General features: G+C 45.7%; 1 protein-coding gene across 4 annotated transcripts in view; it reads left to right on the top strand.

The window, feature by feature from the left end:
• Wdr59 (WD repeat domain 59) overlaps nucleotides 1–8,436 on the top strand; it is a 72,660-nt gene that overhangs the window by 5,547 nt on the left and 58,677 nt on the right. The window lies entirely within an intron of this gene.

The raw sequence follows: 8,436 nt of genomic DNA, 5'->3' as shown, positions 1-8,436 counted from the left end.
CTGCTTCTGCCTCTGCCTCTGCCTCTGCCTCTGCCTCTGCCTCTGCCTCTGCCTCTGCCTCTGCCTCTGCCTCTGCCTCCTCTGCCTCCTCTGCCTCTGCCTCTGCCTCTGCCTCTGCCTCTGCCTCTGCCTATGCCTCTGCCTCTGCCTCTGCCTATGCCTCTGCCTCTCGAGTGCTGGGATTAAAGGCGTGCACCACCATGCCCGGCTAGAAACCTGTTTTATTAGCTTTCTACTACATAGAAAGAAAAAGAAAATCCTTTATGCTGCCTCTCTGAAGAAGATGGTTAGAACAGTAAACTTCTCAAAATGCTCCCCATTCTATTTTATATTCTAGAAAATAATTTCAGCAGTCTGGTGATTTAAATGCAAATGGCTCTCATCGATTCATATATTTTATATGCTTGGTCCCCAGTTGGTGGAGCTGTTTCAGAAGGATTAGGAGGCGTGGCCTCATTGGAGGGGATGTGTCATTGGAGGCCAGCCTTGAAATTTCAAAAGCCCATGCCATTTCCAGTTAACTATCTCTACCTCCTGCTGTGGATTAAGGTGTAAGCTCTCAACTACTGTTGCAGCACCATGCCTGCCTGCCTGCTGCCTGCCTGCCTGCCTGCCTGCTGCCTGCCGCCACATGCAATGATGGTCATGGATCCTCTGACACTCGAAGCTCCAAATGAAATGCTTTTATAAGTTGCCTGGATCGTGGTGTTTGTTGCAGCGATTGAAAAGTAATTAAGACACAGGCCACGGCACTTGCTGCCAAGCTGATGACCTGAGTTTGATCCGCAGGGGCCCCATGGTGGAAGTAGAGAACTGACTCCTGAAAGTTTTCCTCTGACTGCCGTAGGGGCACCATAGCATGCGCTCTGCTATCCTCAGCACACAAACAAATGAATGTAAAATTTATAAATTTTAAAATTGTTTTAGGGTTAGAGATGTAGCTAATGGGAATGCTTGCCTAGCATGCTTGATGTTTTCATTGATTTGTTTGTATTTTACTTACTGCGTATGTAATCCACCTGTCTTTACCTTAGCACTGGGATTACTAAGCATAAGTTCCAATACCTGGCTGTTAAGAAAGCAAAAAAGGCCTAGAGGTCCAAGGTTTGATTTCCAGCACCTGCCATAGCACATGTGTGGTCAGATGACAACTTTTAGGGGTCAGCACTGTCCTTCCATGGTGAGATCTGGGGAACTAACTCAGGTCTTTGGGTTTGCCCCACAAACACTGTCAATATTTGGTTTTTGAGTTTAATGAAGTGTTTCTCGGCTCTTGGTGGGCTTAGCTTGGGGGTGGGTAGTAGGACCGTGGAAATCCAGTGGCCTTCAGAGTCACTTTGGTCTCACAATCACAAAGGACGGTGACCGAGGCCACTAGCAGGGCAAGCAAGCCGAGATCCCCTGATAGTAACAGCTCCCACAGCAGGGAGGAGTCTCGGAAATTACTTGCCGGAGCTGGCTTTCTGCTCTTTTATGTGTTGAGTCTCATTGCTTTAGCCTATATATTGTATATAAATTAGCTGTTGATTTGGGATGAGTCTGGGAACACAGGCACACACACACACACTAGTGCACTTTTGTATGAGTGTGGGTATCTGTGTGTGTGTGTGTGCATATGCATGGAGAGGCCAGTGTCAGCCTTGGCTTTAGTGCTTAGGAACCATTCATTCACCTGTCTTTGTGTCCTTGGTGCTGGGATTATAAGCATTAAAAAAAAAAAAAAAAAAAGGACCAGAGGATTCAGGTTTGATTTCCAATCCAACACCATATGACAGCTCACAAATGTCTATAGCTTCCAGAGGGTTCAATAACTTCTGGCTTCCTTCAGTACTGGGCACACATGTAGTACACAGACATACATATAGGCAAATACACATAAAATAAAATAATAATAAAAAATGTGTGTGTGTGTGTGTGTGTGTGTGTGTGTGTGAGAGAGAGAGAGAGAGAGAGAGAGAGAGAATGATAGTGTGCCCACGTGCTTATTCACACATGCTTGTGGGTGCCTGTGAAGGCCAGAAGAGGGTGTCAAGTTTCCTGGATCTAGAGAGTTACAGGAGTTTGTGAGCCATCTGGGAACTGAACTCAGGTTCCCTGGAGGCAGCAAACTCTCTGCTGCTGAGCTATAGCTCCAGCCCCCAATCCCCTGGCTCTGTGTATGTGGGTGCTGAGAATCATACACTGGTCCTGGCGCCTTTGGCAAGCTGCTCACAATTGCCTGTACCTCCAGCTCCAGGGAATGCATGGTCTTTGGTTTCCACGTGCCAGTGCTCACGTACACATGCATGCTTTCCACCAAGAACCACATAATTAAAAGTAAAATAAATCTTCAGGAAACAAGTTTGTTCATTTGAAGTGATTCATTAAGATGTGAGTAGTAAGTCGTAATATCAGATTCTGGGAGGTATCCTGGCAGGAGAGTTAGGAGACTATCTCCAAAAGCAAAACAAAACCCCAACTACAAAACCAAACCCTGAAACCAACACAACAAGAAAACATGAATTAGATCACAGTAGTAAACCACAGCACAGCAGGTGTGAATGACCTGCTTTGTTAAAAGTTTAAATTACAATGCTTAACAGTAGTAAAACAATGCAGTCTAGCACAGAGGTTTGGAGCCAGCATGCTGAGCCAGGATCCCGGAGATGCCTTCTATGGGCCAGGTGACCTCGGCTAACTTACTGCCTGCCTTTCTAAGCTTCAGCTCTTCATCGGTAAGGCAAGGCAAACACTTGGTATCAAGAGCTCCTAGAGCACCCTCAGGATGATGAGTACATTGAAGACTGCAAAGCAAAAATCAAAGAGCAAAGGCAGTAGAGACTGGACTCCCCAGTGACCATTCATGCTGGGGAAACATAGGACATCGATTCTCTCAGTGTCAGTGCCTGAAGTGTTGTTTGGAACCTGGTCGGTTAGGAACTACAGCGTGTACTGAGAGTGCAGACCCCCTTCAGGAGAAAAGCATGCTCAAGTAAACTATTAAAGCATCCCGTGTAGCCACAGGAACCACTGTTAGCAGCTTGTGTGAACACTTACAAAATCCAGGTTCTTAAGACAGCAGCAACCCAGCTCTGCGATTGCAAGGAAGCCTTCAGCAGGCTAGCCTCAGGCCTTAGACCTCACATTCCCCTGTCAGCTCTATTTGTAGACTAGCTGGGAGGGTTAAATGAGGGCATCTGTGCAGAGCATTTAGCACAGTGGCTAAGCATCAGCCTGCTTGATGCCTGTCATTATCGCATTGGAAGTCTGACCTAAGGAAGTAACGAATGGGTTTACAGAAGAGACTTTGAGAGCTGGGATGATCTTTAGGTGATGTCTCATCTACCCTCATATTTTATACATTGGAAGCTGAGTCCTTCAAAGATGAGGCGATTTCCCCAACGATGCTCTCTGTGTGGTGTTTAAGTTTTCAGGAAGGGGAGATGTTCCTGTATTAAAGAGGGAGATTTCCCAAGCGAACACCCCTCTTGCTGTATAAACTGTTTGTAATTCATGTTAGACAATGATTTCAAAGACAGCTTTGGCAGCAATGTCAGCCTCTATAATTTATCTAGAGATAGGATTTGATATGGTATGATTCTTGTTAATATCGGTTGGTTTCAGCTTGTGGCTTCAGGCTGTGAGATCTGATTATGCACTCATTACGGTCCATGCCCAGGCTGGAGACAAACTGGTGTTTGGAGAAATGGCCGAGCTCTGACTTGCACTGATTGGAAGGATAAGCAGACAACAGACTTTGCCTTCCTGCCTTCCTTCTTCTGTCAAGTTTATGTGGCCTAGTCTGGCCTTGAACTCTCGGTTCAGTTGTAGGTGACTTTGAACTCCTGATGTTCCTTGCCTCCACCTTCCAAGTGCTGAGTTTATAGGAATGTATTGTCACGCCCAGCGCAAGATCAGTTTTTGTATTTGTGCTAATATTTAACTGCAAGTCCAAAATGGATTTGTAATACAATCTATCCCGGTATTTGGCTATTACTAAGTACATAATTACCTCTTATCTTTCTAAAAATAAAAATATTACAAAAATATTAAAGCATGAGGTTTTTTTGTTTGTTTGTTTTTGGCAAGCTCTCGCTATTTAGTCTTGACTGGTTTGGAATTTATTATGTAGATCAGGCTGACCTTGAACCCCGGGAGTTCCTCCTGCCTCTGCCTCTGGAGGCTGGGATCACAAGTGTATACCCGGCTTCATGGGCTTTCCTTGCTAACAGATCTCTGAGCTGTAGGGATTAACTGTACATTCGCCTGTTTAAAGCGAACATCTGAAGGAGTTTTAGTCTATGTCCGTCCCCACCATCATTTCTAGAACATACCCTCACCCTGACTTGAAACAGGTTTTTTATTTGTTTGTTTTGAGACAGGATTTCTCTGTGTAGCCCTCTGGAACTCACTCCATAGACCAGGTTGGCCTCAAACTCAGAGAGCTCCTCCTGCCTCTGCCTGCCTCCTAGGTGTTAGGATTGCTCCTTCCTCTTTATAGTTGAGTAACGATCCACTGTATGGGTATCCAGTGCTCATTTCTCTTTATAAGTGAGTCATAGCCCATTATTGCTATACAGCTTCTTATTTATCCATTCATCAGTTGTTGGACATTGTTTCCACTTTTAGGGTTTTATGAGTGATGTTGCTGTGAACACTGATGTATATGTTGTTGTGTAGCATAAGCATTTAAGACCATTTTTAAGTTGCCTTTAATACCAAATAGTCACTAAATTAATATGTTAACGAATAGCATGTGGTAGGCATTATACTAGCAAATTGATTTTTACCCTCAAGAAAATTGCAATCTAATGGAGAAAATGTACTATAACTAAATACCATTATAATATCTCAAGTGCCAAGAAACAGAATCCTAGGTCCTGCAGATGCACAGATGTAGCTAATTCATACTGGGGTGTGAGAGGACGGTCCAGCAAAACCTTAGAAGTGTCTGTACTGAATCCCAAAGGGCGGGGGGTGGGGAGAGGAGGAAGAAGATCTGTGTAATTGCTGTGCAAGCTTCATGAATTGATTTTGGGTCCCTGTGACCTGCATAAAATGGTGGACATGGTGGTGAACCCCAGTGATCCAAATACTGAGGAAGTGGAGATGGGACCATCTTTGGAGCTTGCTGGCTAACCAGCCTAGCCATATTGGTAAGTTCCAGGGTTCCATGAGAAAGTCTGTAAATCAGTCAGTCAATCAAGCAAACAAGCAAGCAATGCAGGAAGACACTCCATGTTGGCCTCTGTCCTTGACACTCAGGGACATGCATGTGCAGTGTACTTACCACACACCACACCCATACACACACACCACAAAGATACAGACACACAAAAAGACAAAGAATTAGCTAGATAAAGGATAGAAGAGTCTTCCAGGCAGAACCAGCCATTGGTATAAAGGTCCTGAGGTGAGAGAGGGAGGAAGGTGGGGGTGGGGTGGCGGGGAGAGGAGGAAGGAGAAAGAGACGTGAGTTTGGAGGGCTGGCAGGAATTCATCTTAAAGAGTTGATAATGGCTGGCATATGGGGGCAGCGTTGGGAGAGGAGAGCTCTGAGATGGGCTGCGGGAATGGACAGGAAGCTCCAAGGTAGTCTGTGAGGCTGCACTCCACTGAGGATGCACTCAGTCCTGCTGACTCTGCAGAGCCATGGCCAGATTTAGCACAGCAGTCTCTGAGATGACAGGGAGCACAGCTGGTGGCAGGCTCCTGGCCTTCCCGGGAAGAAGTGATAACAAGGCAGAGGATGGGAGTGGTTGAGTAGGGGAGACAGGAAGGTCTGTCCAGACTTAGCTGCAGTCTAGTAAAGCTGTATTCCTGGAAGCAGGGCCTTTTAGGTCAGAACGATCATTGATTCTGATCCTGTCTTAATTTCTCTGCTAGGTCACTTTGGTTTTGTTTGTTTCTGTGTTTTTAACTGAATATAGCCCATGTTGGCTTTGAATATATGGTCCTCCTGTTGCAGCCAGCTAAGTGTTAGGATTACAGGTATGCATCACAGTGCCCGGTGTGTGTGTGTGCGCGTGTGCAAAGGTCAGAGAACAGATTAGAAATTGGTTTAAGGCAGTGCCTCTTGTTTTGCCACCACCATAGAAATGCTGGAAGTACAGAGTGTGCTACCATATCTGGCTTTTCACCTGGGTTCTTGGTACCAACTAAGACTGTCAGGATTGTACGGCAAGTGCTTTTGCTTTTCCTTGCTGAGTCATCTCTCTGGCCTTGTTTAAAGATAACTTTCTTTCTTTTTCTTCTTCTTCTTCTTTTTTTTTTTTTTTTTCTGAGACAGGGTTTCTCTGTATAGCCCTGGCTGTCCTGGAACTCACTCTGTAGACCAGGCTGACCTTGAACTCAGAAATTCGCCTGCCTCTGCCTCTCAAGTGCTGGGATTAAAGGCATGTGCCACCACTGCCTGATTTAAGGATGCCTTTTTTCTATGGTTCTTACTTAGTCCCGTGTGTGTGTGTGTGTGTGTGTGTGTGTGTGTGTGTTTAGTGTGTGTGTGTGTTTAGTGTGTGTGTGTGTGTAGTGTGTGTGTGTGTGTAAGTGTGTAGCGGCTGCAGTGCACAGTAGGAGGCCAGGGAGCTTTGTGGATGGAGGCAGTTCTCCCTTCCACTGTGGATTAGGTAGTCAGGCCTGCATGGCAAGCACAGCTACCTGCTCAGCCACTCAGCCACCTCACTCGTCCTCAGTACAAGTTTTAATAGGGGGTACAATTGCTGGTCTATCCATAATTCAAGTTTTAATCGCCGGTCTATCTGTAATCTACAAGCCCCTTCCTTCGGACAGATAGGAAGTTCTACCCGTGTCACTGCAAGTGTTCCCTCTTCCCTTGCCTTGGCGTCTGATAAAACCCTACACCCCGTTCTTTATGTCTCAGCACCTTTTGTTCATTGCCATTTTGTTCACTTAGCACATACATTCATTTATCTCATGTATGGAGCCCTGTCAGCAGTAAGACCCTGGACTGTGGCCCCTGTCCCCTTAGCTCAACCTTTTCTCTGGGCAGATGGCTTCTTGTTTTGGTGAGAGAACGTCCTTCTTTCCACTTCTTCATGGTGGCAACCTAGCATAATCTCCCTATGTTTTCCTACAGACATACTGGCAGCTTTTTTTTTTTTTTTTTAATTAGTGGTTTCTTTTAAAAAGTAACTTTCTGGGCTGGACAGATGGTTCAGTGGATATGGGCGATTGCCACCAAGCTTGGTGACGTGAGTTTATGCCCTGGAACCCATGTGGTAGGAGAAACCCAACCTCTGCAGGTTACCCTCTGACCTACACACACACACACACACACACACACACACACACACACACGCACACACTGTGGCACACATGTATCATCTACCCCCCAATCAATAAATAAATGTAAAAGATCCCTTAATATGGTGATTTACAATATATTTGCAGTCTTGATGCATTTTTGTGTTTTTAAAAATGCTACTAGAAGCATTCCATTGTGTAGATGCTAGAGTTGTAAGTAAACAGCTCTGTCCAGAAAGCATTTGCTGGCTTTGGGGGTAGATACCAGAGGCAGAGCTCCTGAGACAAAAGGCACGGCACTTTTGGACTGTTGCCAGATTGTCTTTTCTTAGTGCTCCGTTACTGTATGCCTCACACTACAAATTTAGCAACTTAAAACAATAACCATCTCTTAGCTCAGATTTCTGTGGGTCAGACATCCAGGCACTGCATGGCTGGTTTCTTTGTTCAGTGCCTCATTGCCAAAATCAAGGCATCTCTGAGCCGTGTTTCTACTTGGAGGCTTCACCTCAGAGGAATCCATTTCCAAGCTTGTTCAGGTGGATTTCAATATCCAGTTTCTAGGGGCTAGGACAGAAATTCCTGCCTTCTTACTTGCTCCCAGCTCCCAGAGGTCACCGTCAGGTTCTTCCCTGGGACCCCTTCATCTGTCTTTCATAGGTGGCATGGGAATCCCATCTCCTCTCTAGGTTAACTGGCCGGTGTGATTAACTCTCTCAGTTGCTGCCTCCCAAATAGAAGGTCTATACTCACTAAACAACACTCCTACAACTTTGTCAGCCTCTGCTTTGTCTCTGTGAGCTCTCCTGCTGTATGTGTGTCAACCTTTTGTGTTGGCTGTTGTTGCTGTAATAAGATACTGTAACTAAAGAGAGGGTTTAATTGGGCTGTGGTTCTAGAGGGAGAGTCCATAATGGCAGGGGAAGCTGAGAGATCACATGCCAACCACACACAGGGAACACAGGGAGAGCTAGAAGTAGGGTAAAGCAGGAAAGCCTGCTTCCCATGGCTTCCTCCAGCACCTCCTGAAGCATCCATAACATTACCCACCCACAGGGGAACAAGGGTTTGAACACACAAACTGATGGGACATTTTCGAGCCTCCACACAAGCCTTAAGTGGAACCATCTTGTACTAGTGTCTCGTTGGGTGTGTTTCTCTTGGTGCAGTCCTAAGAATCATTCCTGTTGTAGC

The sequence above is a fragment of the Mus caroli genome, chromosome 8 (genome assembly GCF_900094665.2).
Source record: "Mus caroli chromosome 8, CAROLI_EIJ_v1.1, whole genome shotgun sequence".
NCBI lineage: Eukaryota > Metazoa > Chordata > Mammalia > Rodentia > Muridae > Mus > Mus caroli.
Note: the sequence above shows the minus strand (reverse complement) of the source record. Positions and strands in the feature narration are given on the sequence as shown.